The 19,495-nt window shown below is 41.7% G+C and overlaps 1 protein-coding gene across 4 annotated transcripts in view; it reads left to right on the top strand.

The window, feature by feature from the left end:
• VAV3 (vav guanine nucleotide exchange factor 3) overlaps nt 1-19,495 on the top strand; it is a 318,799-nt gene that overhangs the window by 251,530 nt on the left and 47,774 nt on the right. The window lies entirely within an intron of this gene.

Consider the following 19,495-nt stretch of genomic DNA (forward strand, 5'->3'; position numbering starts at 1 on the left):
GGTACTCCCAAGACATGCAGGTAGGTTAATTGGTTTATGTCCAAAATTGGCCCTAGTATATAAATGGGGACCCTAGATTGTGGGCTCCTTGAAGGTAAGGACTGATGTGACTGTGCAATGTACAGTGATGGGGACAATTGTAGACACTCAGGTTGGACTGGTGTCTTTATTCAACCTTACTAACTATGTAACTATGCTGGTACTTGGTGGTTGGGTTTTTATATGGGGCAGAAGAGAGTTCCCAGTTCTGTGTAAGCAATGGCTTGGAGCTTACCCTGGGTTTCCCTTCCTGGTTCATGGTGGCTGGACATTTCTGCTGGAGGGTTTAAGGTAAATATGTACCGCTGGAGAGGTGGCACTAAAGTGAACACGTTGCTTTTCCCTTAATGGGCATAGCAAAGGGTCCTTTTAATTTTCGGTTTATTGGTGTGTACCTTTTAAATATCATACATCTAGATAATGAAAATATCTACCAGATCTTGAAAATATCTACCCGTATTGACTATATTTCTTAACTAAACAGAAAAATAGATATTATGTTTAACGGCAATATATAATTTATATTAGAAAGGCAAGTGTACATTCACAAGGTTTTCAAAAGAATGCCTGTAAGACAGCATAGTACACTCTGACCTTTTTCAACAGAAAGATCGTTTAGCTGTTAATTATTAATTGGTCTGGGGTTTATATTCCTTCCAATCACAAATATTCCATCATAAATTACTGTTAGGGAAAGAACGTCTGCATCTTAGAGAAATAACCAATAATTCAGCATTAATGATTGAATTTGTAATTACTACTGTGCCATTACAAATGCTATAATTAAAGTTCCCCTCACCTCTTTTATATGATGGGAAATTTTCAACTCTTTCAATCAATAGAATAATTTATTTTTCGTCAGCTCACAATGTGCACATAGCAGACAGTTTACAGTTCAAAGCAAATTTGTGTTGTTTCGTTTGACCCTGTAATGCAGAGAGATTAATGATGATGGATTTTTAATTTTGTTATTGCTTTTGTGATATAGGTATATACTGTGATTTTTGTAAGAAAAAATAATCTCAGCATTTAAAAAAATACAAAGTTATCCTGATTTGATTTGTGCTGCATGAAATAGCATAAACTGTTCTTTGTTACAACAATATCATATAAATGATTCTACAATAGCTATTTTAATATATATACAGTGCCTTGAAAAATTATTCATACACCTTGAAACGTTCCACATTTTGTCATGTTACAACCAAAAACATAAATGCATTTTATTGTCATTTTATGTGATAGACCAACACAAAGTGGCACATAATTGTGAAGTGGAAGGAAAATGATAAATGGTTTTCAACATTTTTTACAAATAAATATGTGAAAAGTGTGGCGTGTGTTTGTATTCTTCCCCTCAGAGTCAATACTTTGTAGAACCGCCTTTTGCTGCAATTACAGCTGCAAGTCTTTTCAGAGATGTCTCTACCAGCTTTGCACATCTAGAAAGTGAAATTCTTCTTTGCAAAATAGCTCAAGCTCTGTCAGATTGGACGGAGAGCATCCGTGAACAGCAATTTTCAAGTCTTGCTACAGATTCTCAATTGGATTTAGGTATGGACTTGGCTGCTTTGATCTAAACCAGCCTTTCTCAACCTTTTCAACACAGAGGAACCCTTAAAATAGTTCTCCGGTCTCGGGGAACCCCTGCTAAAAATTTGAAATCTACAACTCATGGTACAATAGTGTGATGGTCAGTTGGAAGAATGGTCCTGACATGTGTGGTCATTGGGAAGAATTGCCTCTTTACAGATAGCTAAAAAGATCAATGATGTCAGTGGGAACTTATCTGAGAGGCAGAAATTGCCCAATGCTGAAGGAACCCCTAGCAATCTTTGGAGGAACCCTGGTTGAGAATCACTGACCTAAACAATCCCATTGAAGCTTTGGCTGTATGTTAGGAGTTGTTGTCCTTCCGAAGGGTGAACCCCCACCCCAGTCTCAAGTCTATTGCAGACTCTAACTGGTTTTCTTATAAGATTGCCCTGTATTTGGCTCCATCCATCTTCCCATCAACTCTGACCAGCTTCCCTGTCCCTGCTGAAGAATAGCATCCTCACAACATGATGCTGCCACAACCATGTTTCACGGCGGGGATGGTGTGTTCAGGGTGATGTGCAGTGTTAGTTTTTCGTGTCACATAGCATTTTGTATTTAGGCCAAAACGTTCAATTTTGGTCTCATCTGATCAGAGCACCTTTTCCACATGTTTACTGTGTCTCCCACATGGCTTCTCGCAAAAACTGCAAACAGGACTTCTTATGGCTTTCTTTCAACAATGGCTTTCTTCTAGCCCAGGGGTGGCCAACCAGACAAAGACCAAGAGCCACATTTTTTACCAAGTTACCGCAAAGAGCCACATCATACGCATGGGCACACATGAACATCACTCCATCCCTTCCTCATACACACATACGTTTGCTCTCATCCAATGCGACACTAAAATACTCACAAGCTTGAAGATCAGAGTGCAACTTTGACTGAATAGACGTGTTAATGTCTGATATTCTGTGCTCAACAGTGTGGCGGGACAGTTGGAGGTCTGATACCATTCGTTTTAGTTTGTTGTTTTCAGGAGACAAGATTTCAACAATGTCACAGAGGCATTTTTTAATGAACTCCCCTTCATTGTATGGCTTTTTGGCCCGTGCAATGTTCCAAGCCAGTTGATACGATGCAAGCGTTACAGTCTCTGTGTGCTTTGGAAGTTTTTTGAAAAACTTTGCCTGCTTTTCTATCTGACTTTTCAAAGTAACCAACTTGTGCTTGCGAAGTTCAGTCCCTTTTGGAAATTCCTGGTCGATGTTAGCATGGAGTGAGCTGAAGTGGCGCTGAAGGTTTGAAGCTTTGAAATGCGACAAGGACACCTGACATATAAGGCAGAATGGCTTTCCATTACGTTCAACAAAAAAATATAAACTCTCCCACTCTGTTAAAAACGTCCTGTGTTCTTCTTCATATTTTCGTTTTGCTGTGCATTTTTTCCCTGCCATTTTGCTCATACTGAAAAACTGCCCACGTGTGCATTTGACGTAAATACAGAGCAAGGGGGCGGGGTAGTGAGAGTGAGGGGTGAGCGGAGGTGTGTATGAGAGCGGATGGCGAACGGCAGAGTTCTGGCCGAAAAATTTGAAGCATGTTTTGCAATTCTGACGGACTTTCCGAATGAGCGGACTTGGCCACACACAATCACACCAAACTCCGACGGATTCGAACGTGATGACGTACGACTCGACTCGAATAAGGAAGTTCATAGCCAGGAGTAGCCAATAGCTGCACTAGCGTCGGTTTTAGTCCGTCGGAATAGCACACACACGAGCAAATTTCTCGGTAGGAACTGGGTCCGGCAGAGTTCTGGCCGTAAAATTTGAAGCATGTTTTGCAATTCTGACGGACTTTCCGAATGAGCGGACTTGGCCACACACAATCACACCAAACTCCGACGGATTCGAACATGATGACGTACGACTCGACTCGAATAAGGAAGTTCATAGCCAGTAGCGTAAGTAACGTAAGAGCCGCACGGAACCGGGCAAAGAGCCGCATGCGGCTCGGGAGCCGCGGGTTGGCCACCCCTGTTCTAGCCACTCTTCCACAAAGGCCAGATTTGTAGAATGCACGACTAATAGTTGTCCTGTGGACAGATTCTCCCACCTGAGCTGTGGATTTCTGCAGCTCCTCCAGAGTTGCCATGGGCCTCTTGGCTGCTTCTCTGATAAATCCTCTCCTTGCCTGGCCTGTCAGTTTAGGTGGACGGCCATGTCTTGGTAAGTTTGCAGTTGTACCATACTCTTTCCATTTTCAGATGATGGATTGAACAGTGCTCCGTGAGATTTTCAAAGCTTGGGATATTATTTTATAACCTAACCCTGCTTTAAACTTCTCCACAACTTTATCCCTGACCTTTCTGGTATGTTCCTTGGCCTTCGTGATGCTTTTTGTTCACTAAGGTCATCTAACAAACCTCTGAGGGCTTCACAGAACAGCTGTATTTATACTGAGATTAAATTACACACAGGCGGACTCTATTTACTAATTAGGTGACTTCTGAAGGCAATTGGTTCTACTAGATTTTAGTTAGGGATATCGGAGAAAAGGGGGCTGAATACAATTTCACGCCACACTTTTCAGATATTTGTTTAAAATAAAAATAAAAATTGAAAACCATTTTATCATTTTCTTTCCACTTTACAATTATGTGCCAATTTGTGTTGGTCTATCACATAAAATCCCAATAAAATAAATTTTCGTTTTTGGTTGTAACATGACAACATGTGGACAATTTCAAGGGGTATGACTACTTTTTCAAGGCACTGTATATGATCAGAGATCGTATACAGATTGGAAAAGGAATTGTATTATGAATGACTGTCCTGAGAATTTGTTTCAGATGAAATTTTCTGATTTTAAAGACTATGCACTGTTAGTTGTCTGCCACAGATTTTCAGCAGCGCTGTACGGTGTGGTCACTGTGGGTAGGTAGCCCATAGGGATGAGCTTACATTTGTGCGCAACCAGGTATGGGTCCAAACCTGGAAGTCTTTGTCCGGTGAGCTTCTGGCGGGGGATTTCTCGCAGCTGTCATGTACAAAGGGACCCAGTTCTGAATAAACACATGCTCATCCTTAGCACCCCAGGCCCCCAGGCCTGGACATACTATATATCGGCCCTTCACTATGAAATATGATTGGCCTAGGGGAGTGACTACTCTGAAGCATTGCTCAACCTTAGCAGCAGTGCTTCAGTTCACAGCAAGACAGGTAAGAATAGTATTACCAGGTGATTATAAATGATGAGGGTCAAATCAAAGTAGATGTAAATCATAACTGAATTACATTTTTTTTGCTAAAGCCGTATGTATCATAAACAGTTGTCATTCTCTTTTTAAATAAAACGCATATTTTTAGCTTGTTTAAACTTTGTGGCATCCAAGCGCTGTCAGTCTCCTGCAGAATATTTGCAGCCTATTGTCTTTATGTATACAATCCAGAAATGATATGTAAGCAAGGACATGTGGCAAGACGACAAAACAGGATTCCATTTGGGAAGCAGGGACAGTACTTGGTCACCCTGTAACAGGAAGTCCTTGAGCTAGAACATTCATGGCAGGATCACAAGGGATTATTTTAATAAAAGCGGCCGATTTAAAAAAAATGAAAATATGTTTTGAAAGGACATTAAAGGTTAAAGCTTGTATGATATTTTAGTGATTTACCTAAGGTATATTTGCTGTATAAATGTAATAAGACCAACGAGGTAGATGAAAGCTGTTTATGAATAATGGAAGCTGAAAAAATGTGTTTCTGTGGTAGATAGGTCTCTCTAGAGTGCGTGTTTGTATGAACTGCAGACTTTTCCCTAAAAATGAACAGGAATGTGGAATAACTTGCTTACTGTTGAACAAATTCTGCCAGAAGACAAAGAACACCGCAGTGGTTTGAGGTGAGGAAAATGCCATTTCCATCAATAACAATAGTGTACAGAAAAGAATTTAGAAACGAGTGAGCATTCTATTCTTCATCTGATATATTCAAAATGAACAAAGATTGTAACATTTAACAGTAAAACAGATGCATTGCCTTGTCTTACCCTAAATGTCAGTTCATTTGACGTACAGAATTTATTGTGCTGTATCACTGCAAGTAAATATATATATTTTTAATTAACTTTAATAATAATATACTGTATTACAAGATGAAATTGGGCCACAGGATGCAATGATATGGCAATAGTATGTAATGGCAATCCCAGGCACGGCTACTGTTTTTCCAAGTGATCATGTCAAACATGCATCTGAAGAGTAAACGCCCAACGTTACAGTGGCAATGAAGGCAGTAAACCAGTCTTTCTCAACTAGGGTGCCTCCAGAGGTTGCTAGGGGTTCGTTGAGCAATGGGCAATTTCTGCCTCTTAGAAAAGTTTAGCTATCTGTAAGGGGGATTTTTCCCAATAACCACAAATGTAAAGGTAATTTCAAGTGATTATACCACTAATGTACAATGAGCTGTAGAGTTACATAGTTATTTAGGTTAAAGTGGTTCTATAGTCATTTTTTTAACTTTTACCTACAGGTAAGCCTATAATAAGGCTTACCTGTAGGTAAAAAAATATCTCCTAAACCTGTACGGTTTAGGAGATATTCCCCTCGCAATGAGCAGCTGACTGCAGCGGGGCATGTGCACAGGGGATTCTCGGCTGAAAGTCCGGCAGAGGCCGGACCCTGCCGAAAATAAATCTCCCGCCCGCATGCGCAGGAGTGACGATATTGTGGCTCCGGCCACTCACAGCGTCGGAGCCACGATACCTGGAAGACACGCCGAGGGAACATGTCAGCTCCCTCGGCATGGATCGGGCCAGATGTCGTTCTAAGGTAAGTATTTCATAATGAGCTAGTATGCGTTGCATACTAGCTCATTATGCCTTTTCCTTTGCAGGTCAAAAAAAAAAACTTCAGCGGGTTTACTCCCGCTTTAAAAAAAAGACCCAAGTCCATCTAGTTCAACCAATAAAAAAAAGCCTATAATCCCATATACAAAACCCACAGTTAAACCAGAGAAAGGTGAAAAACCCCAGCAAAGCATGATCCAATTTGCTACCGCAGCGGAAAGAATACCTTCCTGATCCCCCAAGAGGCAATCAGATTTTCACTGGATGCACTTTAGCTATAAATGTTAGTATCAAGTCATATTATGTACATTTAGGAAAAAATCCAGGCCTTTTTGAAGCAATCTACTGAGCTGGCCAGAACCATCTCTGGAGGGAGTCTATTCCATATTTTTACAGCACTTACTGTGAAGAAACCTTTCCGTATTTGGAGATTAAATCTTGTAAGCCCCTGTACATCTGCCCCACCACTGTACCACCCTGCTCTTCTGCCCCACCACTGTAAACATAAAGAGTGCCTCCTTGTCCTCTGTGATGACCTTAAAGTGAATAACTCAACACCAAGTTCACTAAATGGACCGCGTATGTATTTGTACATGTTTATCATATCTCCCTTAATTTCCTCTTCTCAAGATAGAATAAATTCAGTTCCTCTAATTTTTCCTCATAGCTGAGCTCCTCCATGCCTCTTATCAGTTTGGTTGCCCTTCTCTGCACTATCTCCAGTTCCCAGATATCATTTTAGAGAACTGGTACCCAAAATTGAACTGCACATTCCAGTTGCGGTCTTACTAATGATTTGTACAGGGGCACAATGATATCTCTCTATGGAGTCCAGTGAGAGTAATTATTGGCAGGGCTTCTATGAGACCAGAAAGTTATTTTAAGGGTTCCTCTGTGTTAAAAAGGTTGAGAATGGTTGAAGTAAACTCTGCACAATCATAGGCAGTGAAATAAAAGTACTTTGCTGTTACTTTTAGTTTTACAAAGAGAAAAAAAAATGCAGGATATATATGCTGAGGGTATATATGCTTGTGCTGCAGATGATTGATGGGGGATTTGAGTAGGAAGTAGTTTGTGTATCAGAGGATGGTGTATTATGATCTGCCTAGCTTAGTGTCCAAGTAAGCAGAACAAAACTCTGGATAGCCGCACACTGGAGAAAGACTTGAAATCCCGTCTTTTATTAAAACAACATAGGTCACATCAAATCAACAATCAAATAATCCACAGCAAGAAGATAACAGGGTACAAAGAAAACTGACGCGTTTCGCACCGTGATCAGTGCTTACTCATAGACGAGCACCTGGGGCTCATCAACAGGAGATAGAGCTTCAGCCCTGGAGGGTTACTTTGGAGTGGTGGTTTTTCTTTTCTAGCTTAATGTCCAGACAGGCTCTGTGACTTGCATGTGCCGTTGTGGCACCTGAGATTGTGTCTTATGATAGCGCCACTCTTAGTGTCAGTTATTCTAAAAATCACTGACAAGCAGAGTATTTATAACAGAGGGGGCCCCTAAAAGTTTCTTCTGTCATAAATCTCCCACCTGTCTGTCAGCGAGTAATGTAATCTGCGCCACACATGCGCAGCTCAGCCCATCTGTCATAACGTACTAATATGCAGTGCTTACTAGTACATTATGGCTTAAGGCTGCTGGGGACCCATGTAGAAAAAAAAAAAGGTATACTTTTGTCCCGGAATCAATTAAAGCGGTAGTAAAGTAGGAAAGGGGCAAAAGTACGTGGAAAGGTGGCAAGAAGAATATAACCTACCAGCCATCACTCCATCATAAAATTTGCCCTGAAGGTAAAGTACAAAATACTATGACATTCAAAATTTGATAAAACTTGTCCTCACATGATGTAACCAGATCTGTGTTGTATATTAGCTTTGTTGGTTTGATTTGCTAATTTCTATGCAAAGCCATGCGTGATGATTCTAAGCCCATCTTTAGAATAATTGTATTTACCTTCTTGGCTGCTATGATTGTAATTGCTAAATCCGGGGGAAAAAAAGGTCAGCAGTTAATTTTTATTTAATAATTAGAAAATTAAACTGGATTTGCTTGAGTGATAAATTAACAAGTATTTGACTTGAAAACAAAAAAAGAAAAAATCATGGCATGTCTGGGAGCAGTGTACAATAACCAAGAACTGGCGATAGAATCTAGATGTGCTCCACCTCATACTCCTACATTGTCAGCAGTAGGTTAGTAGTGATACGTCTTAAGTATTAATAGCATAAAACATCCATATTTTACATACCACTTACTGATAATTTAAGTTACAATTATTATTATCCTTGTAAATTTGAATTATCTCATTATTAATGAACACATTTTCCTAAAGCTATTAAAAGCTTTGAAACTGAAACAAACCATATTGATAAGAAATGTACAAGGATAGAAACCAAAGAGAATAGCGATAAAACTGTGGAAGATTTATTGTAACCTGTAGTACTCTATAAATGCACATATTTCACTTAATGTCTAGTTTGTGGACTGGTCTTGATTTCTTTTCCATTGTAGACTTGTCATCAAAAATTCACAAGTCTAAATCACTTGGATCAGACAGTGATCACGGCTGACAGAGGGGCTGATTTACTAAGAAAAATGCATTGTGCCAGTTCATACTTTAATTGGTGTGCTGGAAAAATCATTAACCGAACGCGTGAACCGGTACACTTTGAAGCGCAAAATGATAATAAATATGTAAAGGGCAACTGGTGCTAAGTTAACTGCCTTTTTCTCATTGATAATAGCGCATGCCCGATACAATTGGTTAATTTCAACTCATCGGATGTGTCTTGTTAGGCAATTAGTAGTTGTTCTCAGTTAATTAACTCTTTTGATGCTAATCTAAACAAAACAGATTTACATAACGGAGCAACATCCACACATGTAGAATATCTTACATTAGAGGTGATTTGCAGTATCTTACAAAAGTGAGTACACCCCTCACATATTTGTAAATATTTTATTATATCTTTTCATGTGACGACACTGAAGAAATGACACTTTGCTACAATGTAAAGTAGTGAGTGTACAGCTTGTATAACAGTGTACATTTTCTGTCCCCTCAAAATACCTCAACACACAGCCATTGATGTCTAATCCACTGGCAACAAAAGTGAGTACACCCCTAAGTGAAAATGTAGAAATGTGGCCCAAAGTGTCAATATTTTGTGTGGCCACCTTCATTTTCCTGCACTGCCTTAACCCTCTTGGGCATGGAGTTCACCAGAGTTTCACAGGTCACTACTAGATTCCTCTTCCACTCCTCCATGATGACATCACGGAGATGGTGGATGTTAGAGATCTTGTGCTCCTTCACCTTCCATTTGAAGATGCCCCACAGATGCTCAATAGGGTTTAGGTCTGGAGACATGCTTCGCCAGTCCATCACCTTTACCCTCAGCTTCTTTAGCAAGACAGTGGTGGTTGTCTTAAAGGTATGTTTAGGGTCGTTTTCATGTTGGAATCCTGCCCTGCGGCCCAGTCTCCAAAGGGAGGGGATCATGCTCTGCTTCAGTATGTCACAGTACATGTTGGCATTCATGGTTCCTTCAATGAACTGTAGCTCCCCAGTGCCGGCAGCACTCATGCAGCCCCAGACCATGAAACTCCCACTACCATGTTTGACTGTAGGCAAGACACACTTGTCTTTGTACTTCCCACCTGGTTGCCACCACACACGCTTGACACCATATGAACCAAATAGGTTTATCTTGGTCTCATCAGACCACAGGACATGGTTCCAGTAATCCATATCCTTAGTCTGCTTGTCTTCAGCAGACTGTTTGAGGGCTTTCTTGTGCATCATCTGTAGAAGAGGCTTCCTTCTGGGATGACAGCCGTGCAGACCAATTTGGTACTTCCAGGTATGGAGGAGCATGCGATTTGCAGATTTGCATTTGTAGGAGTACTGGTGTTTTATGGTCTGTCCAGTGCTGCCACATGGAGGCAAATTTAACTCAAGTTTTAGCTCTGGCATGACTCATAGCTTACACATGGCTTTCTGTCTTTGCTCCCATTGGCTATGTGGAGTGGAGTGAAAGTATGTGCAGCTGGCAAGGTGGGCATTAATGTCAATCTCTTGCATAGCAAAGAAAAATACACTTTAAACTTATACTAAACCTATTTCCTGCATCTGCTAGGAGAGAAATGTACACCTTATTTAAAGTGATACTAAAGTTACTAAACTTTTTTTTGTTAAAAATAACAAACATGTCATATTTATCTGCTCTGTGTAATGGTTTTGCACAGAGCAGCCCAGATCCTCCTCTTCTTGGGTCCCCCGCTGGGGCTCCTGGCCCCTCCCTCCTGTTGAGTGCCCCCACAGCAAGCAGCTTGCTATGGGGGCACTGGCGACGAACTGCAGCTTCCTGTGTGCATTCAGACATGGAGCCATGACCTGGCCCACTACCTTTGTATCCTCATTGGCTCACTGACTTTTATTGACAGCAGCGGGAGCCAATGGGGCTTCGCTGCTGTCTCAGCCAAGGAGAAGGGAGAGTCCCGGGCAGCCAAGTCTCTTGTGCAACATCACTGGATTGAGATGGGCCCAAGTAAGTATTAGGGGGGTTGAGAAGAGGCTGTTACACAAAGAAGGCTTTTTATCTTAATGCATAGTATGCATTAAGATAAAAACCCTTCTGTGTTTACAATCACTCTAATTATCTATTGTTAGCACAACAAATGTTAGAAAGAACCATCAGAAACCATAGAAATTGCCTATTTTGCAATTAGTAAATATAAAAAAATATATATTTAAACTGATTTACAAAAAATGTTTGTACTGAACATAAATATAAACAGCATAATAAATCCCTATACATTTCTTTTAAATGCTTTCTATTGGCTTTCATTTGATCTGATTTTAGGGACATTCCTTCACCTACTCTCTGTAACAATGCTGCTGCAGGGGCCTTATGGATCCATTAATAATGACCACTTATGTGTTATTGATGTGTTTACTAAGGAATGGGAGTCTTGTGCGAGCTTATAGCATATCATAGAAGCCAAGGGGACGCTTGCCACATCGTCCTTCTGATAATATTTTAGGATGTCATCTTCTGTTAGTTTTTTTCCTCAAGCAGTCAGCTTGTGTTATTTCCGTATGGTAAATATGACCACACGGGAAACACCTTGCCAACATTTGCATAGATAATTGGGACGTATGAATGCGCATCAGTCGGGGTTCTAATGTAATGTGTTAAATGTCTCCTAATGTTAACATAAATTCATTTACAGCAGCTGTGTTTTCTGCCAGTGCCAATTAGAGACTTTGTCAGCAAATCATTATCTTGCTAATATAAACTTGTTCTGCCTGTTACAATGCTTAGGAATCAAACCTGGCATTTCTATAATTAAGGACATCACTGATAGACAACTGTGGATATCAGCTTGCATTAGAACTCCCTTATGTACAATAATATTTATCTACAGTATCATAAGAAATTTAAATATGAATTACACATTTAAGTACATTTCATAATATGGTAAGATGTGTTCATGTTGCCTAAACAAATGGTCGATGTCTATTTTTTGGATGGTTAACCTCCCAACTGTGTGGAATTATTTTGGTTTCGCTCTGACAAAGAGGGGTAGCTTAGCTAAGGTATTCATGAAGTCACCAATTTTGGTGGGTTGCCGAAAAAAAAAAAAATTTTAGTTACTAAAAAGCATTTTAAGGTTCATTGGTAGAATAAATATTTCTAGTTAGTGAAATTAATGAAAGTGGACAAATTATTATTACACATTAAAGAGTACGTCCAAGCAAAAAAAAAAAAAAAACAGTTTAATACTCTTTTACCTATTCATACTCTCAAAATCACAGTAATGGAACCCCACAGTGGACTACAAGAAATAAATGACAACTGAAGTTCTGTTTCCTTAGTCAACTCTTCTTTCTCAGCCAGTCTGGTAATTGGACAGTGAAGACGTAGGAGAACATTGACTCAGTCATGTCTGTACTCTCCAGTTCTCTTCCTGACAGCGTTGTGAAAAGCAGTAGAGCCCTTAATGACTTGTACTATGGGAGTATCTGCTACTATTATATGTGCTGCTGCATGGAGGATCACTTGATGCTGACATATTTAGGTATTCATACTAGCTATGTTTAAAGTGTAAGTTCACCTTTAGCAACATTATACAAAATATATATATATATATATTTTTTAAAAAGCCTATGGCGTGCAAAACACACCCAAAAAACTTCCACCCGGTGCCAAAAAAAAGTGCACACACATAAAGAGTGACACACTAAAAACATGCAACGGGTGTTTGATATCCTCCACTAGGAAGGACCTTAGCCTGATCCCCCGGGGCGTTAGGCTCCAGACAGGGACTGAGGTACCAGACTCATGGCCATCCAGCCGAAGCCGGACGACCGCCTTTCTCCGGAAGGTCTGCCGAAACAGACCCACCCAGGTACTAGGGACTATGGGGCTCCCCCGAAGGGAGACCCCCCAATAGAGGGCGAACCAAGCCAGAAGTACAAAATATGCCCCCTTTGCAATTACAGACCCCCTGAATAATACATAGCAGTGCTTCTCATTTTCAAATGCTGCTCCTGCTTGCCATCACATATGCATTGGTGAGAGGACCTCTTCATGGAAATTGTTGGCCCCTCAATTTCCCTCCATCTTGCCATTTGCAGGACTAGCTGGCAGCAACATTTGTGAGCCCCCTAGCAATAGGCGTGCACAGGGGGTGCACCCTAATCACTATGTGTGATGCCGATTTCCCCTACTGCGCTGGTTTCAGGGTGGAGAACGGGGGAAAGGGCTAGTAAATATGTATCTCATCAGCCCCTTTTCTAAATGATCACACTTGCCCACTATATCCATTCATAATTGAAGCATAGTAAACTGTTTACTATGCTTCAGTTTGTGAATGGCCAGGAAGCCACTCAGCACAGAGCACTTATTCATTCACTGCCCCATGCAGCTGAGGCATGTGTGTTTGAGCTTTGGGGTGCACAACTTAATGCAATAGGCTGAGCACACCTATGCACCTAGTGGATGCTTCCTCGAGTTTAAAATTTAAAATTGTATGCATGTGCAGTGGAATCTCTTCTAAAAAAAACATTCAGCCCTCATAATCACTTTAATGACCCCTTTTCCCTGTCCACAGCACCAGCAATGTTTTGGGATAGCTTGATGCAGTGCATACAAAACAAGAGTTCCAAGGCAGAACATTAACACCTTATAATTCGTTTTTCTTATGTAGCGCACATTAAGGCTGGATTCACACCTATGCATTTTTAGTGCTTTTTGCAGATTTGCCCTACAGTCCATTTAACATGGTTTCTTATGGAACATGTTCTGTAGTGCAAAATATGCAAAATGCAAAAAGCACTAAAAATGCATAGGTGTGAATCCAGCCTTAGACGACTTAGCGGTTACCTCCTAAATTGTATCCTAATTTATTAGCAATATATGGCACTGGAGGGCTGATTCCCATTTTTTCATATAAGAGTGTTGGTCCCCAGATTCTGGGGTAGAATCATGCAGAAGCTTGTAGATAGTGGAAATCAATTGCAATTGGGAAGGGCATTTACTGCAAACACTTTCAAAAGCGGTAGGTCGCTCCAGGACTAGAGAGGGTTGTTTAGTATAGAAGAAACATTTGAACTGCAAATAGGAGTATAACATACAAGCTGCCAGTCGTTTTTTCACTAACAGGTCATCAAACCTATTATCTACATAGGGTGAGGAAAGTGGTGTCTAAAATGAAATAATTTTGCTCTTCTATGATTTTTTATTTATCAAACTTTTTAGCAGAGTCTTCTCCTTTCAAGTTCTGATAAAAAGCTGTTTGATTCACTAAGTTTTAGATTCCTGAATAGGAGAGTCTGGTTCATTATAACCACCTTGTGTACTTTCAGTATCTTACCAAAAATAATGTTACTATTCCAGGGGATGCCTAAAAATGTACTTGATTCTTAGTGTACACAAGCAGAACATGTCATTTCTGGGGGCGCTCCATACACCAGCGGGAATGCAATAAGCCTCCACGTTGCTATACGGGTAAAATAAGCATTGAACACAACATTTTCACCACATGTCGGTAACAACTCATGTAATCCATACATGCAAAGAAAGCAAAACAAATACATTCAGAAATTAAGTTATGTGTAATAAAATGGAATGACACAAGGAAAAAGTATTGAACGCTTGAAGAAAGGGCATGGGAAGCCAAAACACCAGCTGAAATCTATCAGAAATTAGAAAGCAATCCTGCCCCTTCTGCTGCTTCAGTCTCAACTGATAGCTTATAAAAATGTGTCTAATTAAATTACCAATGTGTCACACAAAAAACATCCCATGATGGGTAAAAGCAAAGAGCTCTCTCAAGACCATCACAACTTTATTGTTGCAAAATTCACTGAAGGCATTGGTTACAGAAGGATTTCTAAACTTAACTGAATGTTCCAGTGAGCACTGTTGGGGCCATAATCTGGAAGGGAAAAAAACATAATTTCACCATAAACTGGCAATGACCAGGTGCTCCTTGCAAGATTTCTGAAGTGCACGGTAGTGCAGTTGCTGGAGATCCGAGGGAAACATGCAATGAAAATTGCTTCTTTGCTTCTACATGATTGGATGATAAAATCACCAGTGATTCCTCTCAGATTTGCAGCGAGTACACTTGTATTACAGAGTGGATTTGCCTTTAATAATCCCCAAAATACCTACCGTATATACTCGAGTATAGGCCGACCCGAGTATAAGCCGAGGCCCCCAATTTACCCCCAAAAAACTGGGAAACCTATTGACTCGTGTATAAGCCGAGGGTGAGATATGCCTGTCCATCCCTGTGTGTGTGTCCATCCATCCATCCATCCCTGTGTGTGTGTCCATCCATCCATCCATCCCTGTGTGTGTGTGTGTCCATCCATCCATCCATCCCTGTGTGTGTGTGTGTGTCCATCCATCCATCCATCCCTGTGTGTGTGTGTGTGTCCATCCATCCATCCATCCCTGTGTGTGTGTCCGTCCATCCATCCATCCATCCATCCATCCCTGTGTGTGTGTCCGTCCATCCATCCATCCATCCATCCCTGTGTGTGTGTCCATCCCTGTGTGTGTGTCCATCCATGTGTGTGTGTGTGTGTGTGTGTGTGTGTGTGTGTGTGTGTGTGTGTGTGTGTGTGTGTGTGTGTGTCCAGCCTACCTGTGTCCCCAGCCTCCGTCCGGTCCCGAGCCTCCGTCCGGTCCCGTCCTGTCCCGAGCCGAGCCTCCGTCCGGTCCGGTCCCGTCCCGTCCCGAGACTCCGTCCGGTCCCGTCCCGTCCCGAGCCGAGCCGAGCCTCCGTCCGGTCCCGTCCCAGGATCACCGCTCTTCGTCGGCGCCCATTTTCCTGTTCAAATGCCGCGCCTCCCTGTCTGTGATAGGCGGAACACAATTTCCCAGCAGTCTGTGTTCCGCCTATCACGGCCATCCTTTCATCCTCGTCCGTAGTACGAGGATGAGCGGATGTCCGTGATAGGCGGAACACAGGCTGCTGGGAAATTCAGTGTTCCGCCTATCACAGGCGAAGGCGGAGCCGGAGGCGCGGCTTTTGAATTAGAATAGAATGGCCGCTGTCTGTCTGCTCGACACGCTGATCGAGCAGGCAGACAGCGATGACTCGAGTATAAGCCGAGGGGGGCACTTTCAGCCTCAAAAAAGAGGCTGAAAATCTCGGCTTATACTCGAGTATATACGGTAATTATTTGGGGTGTACACAACAAAGTGAGTCCAGTTTGCCTAATGGGAACACTAGTTAGATTGACCTGTGTCCAAGGAAAGACATTGGTAGGGTTTTACCCTTACTTCCTGTTTGGCTATGTGACAGGAAGTGAAGCCAATTTTCAGAAAAGGGACACAGAGCCCAACCTACAAAAGACAAGCAGGGGTTCTAACACTCACTTGGTTTCCCTCAAACGCCCACAATTAGAATAGGATTGTCTTGAGCTAGATTTTAGCTCAGTGCTCTAAATCAGTGGTTCTCAACCCTGTCCTCAAGTACCCCAGACAGACCATGTTTGCAGGTTTTCCTTCATCTTGCACAGGTGCTTTAAATCACAGTCCATGGCTTGGTATTTTGGACGGCTATTTTAGCTAAGATAAATTCCCAAAACATGTCCTATTGGGGGTACTTGAGGACTGAGGTTGAGAACCACTGCACTAAAATGGAAAATGTAATACTTGCCTCTCTGTAATTTTCCTTCCCTGGTGCCTATGCATGGCAATATACGCACAATCCATGCGTATGCTACCATGAAGGCAGCAGGAAAGTAGCTTTTAGACAAATTGCACCTGTTTTGTTTTTCCATGCTAATCGGTCAAATTAAGCTGCAACTGGGAAATCCATTGCATGAAAATTGTTGGGGGGGGGGGGCGTGGTATAAAATGCATTACTTGGATTGAGCATGCATCGGCAAACAAATTAACAAAACACATAAAACATAGAAAATTGCTACAAATGTTATTGGTCAACAAAACAGGACTTGGAAAAGAGCAAGGAAAGCAAAAAAAACACATTAATTTGAGACACTAACAGAATACGGTTTTGAGGTCTGACCATTTTGCAGAGGATATTAACAGGAGTTAAAAGGGCTGAGCCCACAAACGGACAGTCTTTTAAGGATTTAAACATTTCGTAGTCACAACAGCTTGAGGAAGATTATGAAATCAAAGTGAAGCTAACAACCTACAAACAACACAGAACAACCCAACCCCCCGCCCCTCCCCAAAATGAATATAAAAAATACTTTCTCTAAAAAACATCTGTTTTGCAAACCCATGACAAACAAAATACAAAGAAAATACATGTGTTGCAAACTCTATAAGGGCACCCAAACACACTCTCTTGCTGGCCCCACACACAGTCTTATCGCTTTTTAGGGCAAGGTAAAGAATGCTATCTGTGAGCTTTATATACCATAGGTTTGTCTGCTAATGAGGCAATTGAAAACATATACACAGTCCATGAAACACACAAAATGAAAGTTCACCCAGTGTAGGGAGAACTTCAAAGTGGGTTCACCTGTTAAGGATGTCCTTAAATTACTAACCTAAAAAACACACTCTCTGAGCATGCCCAGAAAAATACATGTGCTGTTCACACACAAAAAGTACCAAAAAAAAACAAAGTCCCTGAACATGCCCAGACCAACACAAATGCATTTCACACACCAAAAGCCACAGCAAAAAAATAAAGTCCCTGAGCATGCCCAGTATAACCCAAATGCAGCTAGCACAAAATAAGCCACCCCTGTCCACAATTAAGCACATCATCCAGCGTGCTACAACATTACAGATGGGACAAACACCCCCCAGTCCAGGAGGGCAAACAAAGAGCCTAAAATGGGCAAACGTTATACAACAAATACCATTGCAGTCTATGGGAACTGACTTGTTAATTTTGCTAGTCCCCACTTGGCTGGCTTATCTTCTAGTTATTGGCATTAAAATGGGTATGGGGGCCCAGGTCCCACCCTGAGGGACATATATCAATGTCACCTATTTGGACAACCCCACAAATAAAACAAGGAGATGTGCCTTTAAAAATGCTAAATTGCTAGTAACTTGGGGGGGGGGGGGGGTAATCTGCCTCTAAAGTAGTGCATCTGCAGCATGTATCCAAAATGCTGCTTCAAAGATGTACGGCTTTAGAGAAAACTTACAAATCTACATTACAGTTGCAAAATTTGAACCCAAAACAAAAATAGCCACCCCCCACCCCCCTCCCAATACATACAAGGCCATTTGGGTTTGTTAAGGCTTAAAATGAGAACTCCCATGTGAAAAACACCACCCCAATTTAAAAAAAAATTGTACCCCTCCCACACACTAACAAACCCCTAGCCAAACACACAGCAAGCCAGTCCATGAAAGGGGTGGATGCTTGGGGGCAGGAGGGGCCCGGGCAGCCCAAAAGTCACCACCTTGTTCCCATATTTAGGGGGTCAAGGGCCTCTTCCAAGCAACCCTAGGCTGGGGTGGTGGGGGGCTGCAGACAGGGGGCTTTACGGAATGGGGAAATCACCTTTAAACTAGAGGATAGAAGGTGCTTTGTGGTTCGTATAGGGCTAAGCCCAACATGCCCCAAAGGCAGCCAGCTATGTTGAGTGCATGTGGCCTTGTATGGTTCAGGGGGGGGGTTGGGTGATTGGTCTTCTTGCCCCTTTCCTAGCTGGCACCGTTGTATGCTCTGAAAAAGAATGTGGTTTGGATTGGTGAAGGCAGCTCACAGCCTTTGGAGAATAGAGTGGAGTGTGGAGTTCCCCTTTAAAAGCAAAAGTCAGCCCATGGAAGTCGAAGGGGTTAGAGGAGGGAGACAAGAGCATTGTAGAATGGAGTGTGGAGTTCCCTTTTAAAAGCAAAAGCTAGCCCAAGGAAATCATATGCATTAGAGGAGGAAGGTTAAATGCCCTTTTAGGAGGAGCTAAAGGAGCAAGAGTCATTTTACATAATTTTAACAAGGTGCATGTCACATATTGGCAATGTAACATGCTAATATGACCTGTGTGCAAATCTCCTTTAAAAAAATACATAAAGGTGAACCAACGTACAAAAAAAATGTGTCAAGTTTAGAGGTGCACCCATTTAACCCACGCAATTGCATGTACATTGCTTAACATTTACTAAGATTTTGCCTGCGCAGTGAACAAACGCATGTGAACGAGCACACATTTAAAATATGCATGCACACTGCTTACATTGATCTCATGCAGTTCTAAACGAACTTGTGGGCACAGCAGGCTTTCTCTGAAAAACTTACTTTCTCCTTCTATTTTGGGCATTTGTTACTAGGGCAGTTGTTACTAAACTTCCTCACATCTCCCCATAATATTGGCACCTCCATCATCTGTCAATATTTATTTGGAGATGCTGTGCGCCATGTCCATAGTGGCGCACAGATTGCATATTCCCATGCCACGAGATCACTATAGTAAATAGGGGATTTGCGCTCTGCTACAGACACATGGCCTTGCCATGCACCTCTACTGATGGTGCACTGCTTTCGTAAATCACCCCCCATGGTTGGAGGTCAAATGGCACTGTCCATCACCCCAAAAAC

Source organism: Lithobates pipiens, unplaced genomic scaffold (assembly GCF_037356315.1).
Source record: "Lithobates pipiens isolate NorthernLeopardFrog02 unplaced genomic scaffold, aLitPip1_a1.2 Scaffold_23, whole genome shotgun sequence".
Taxonomy (NCBI): Eukaryota; Metazoa; Chordata; class Amphibia; order Anura; family Ranidae; genus Lithobates; species Lithobates pipiens.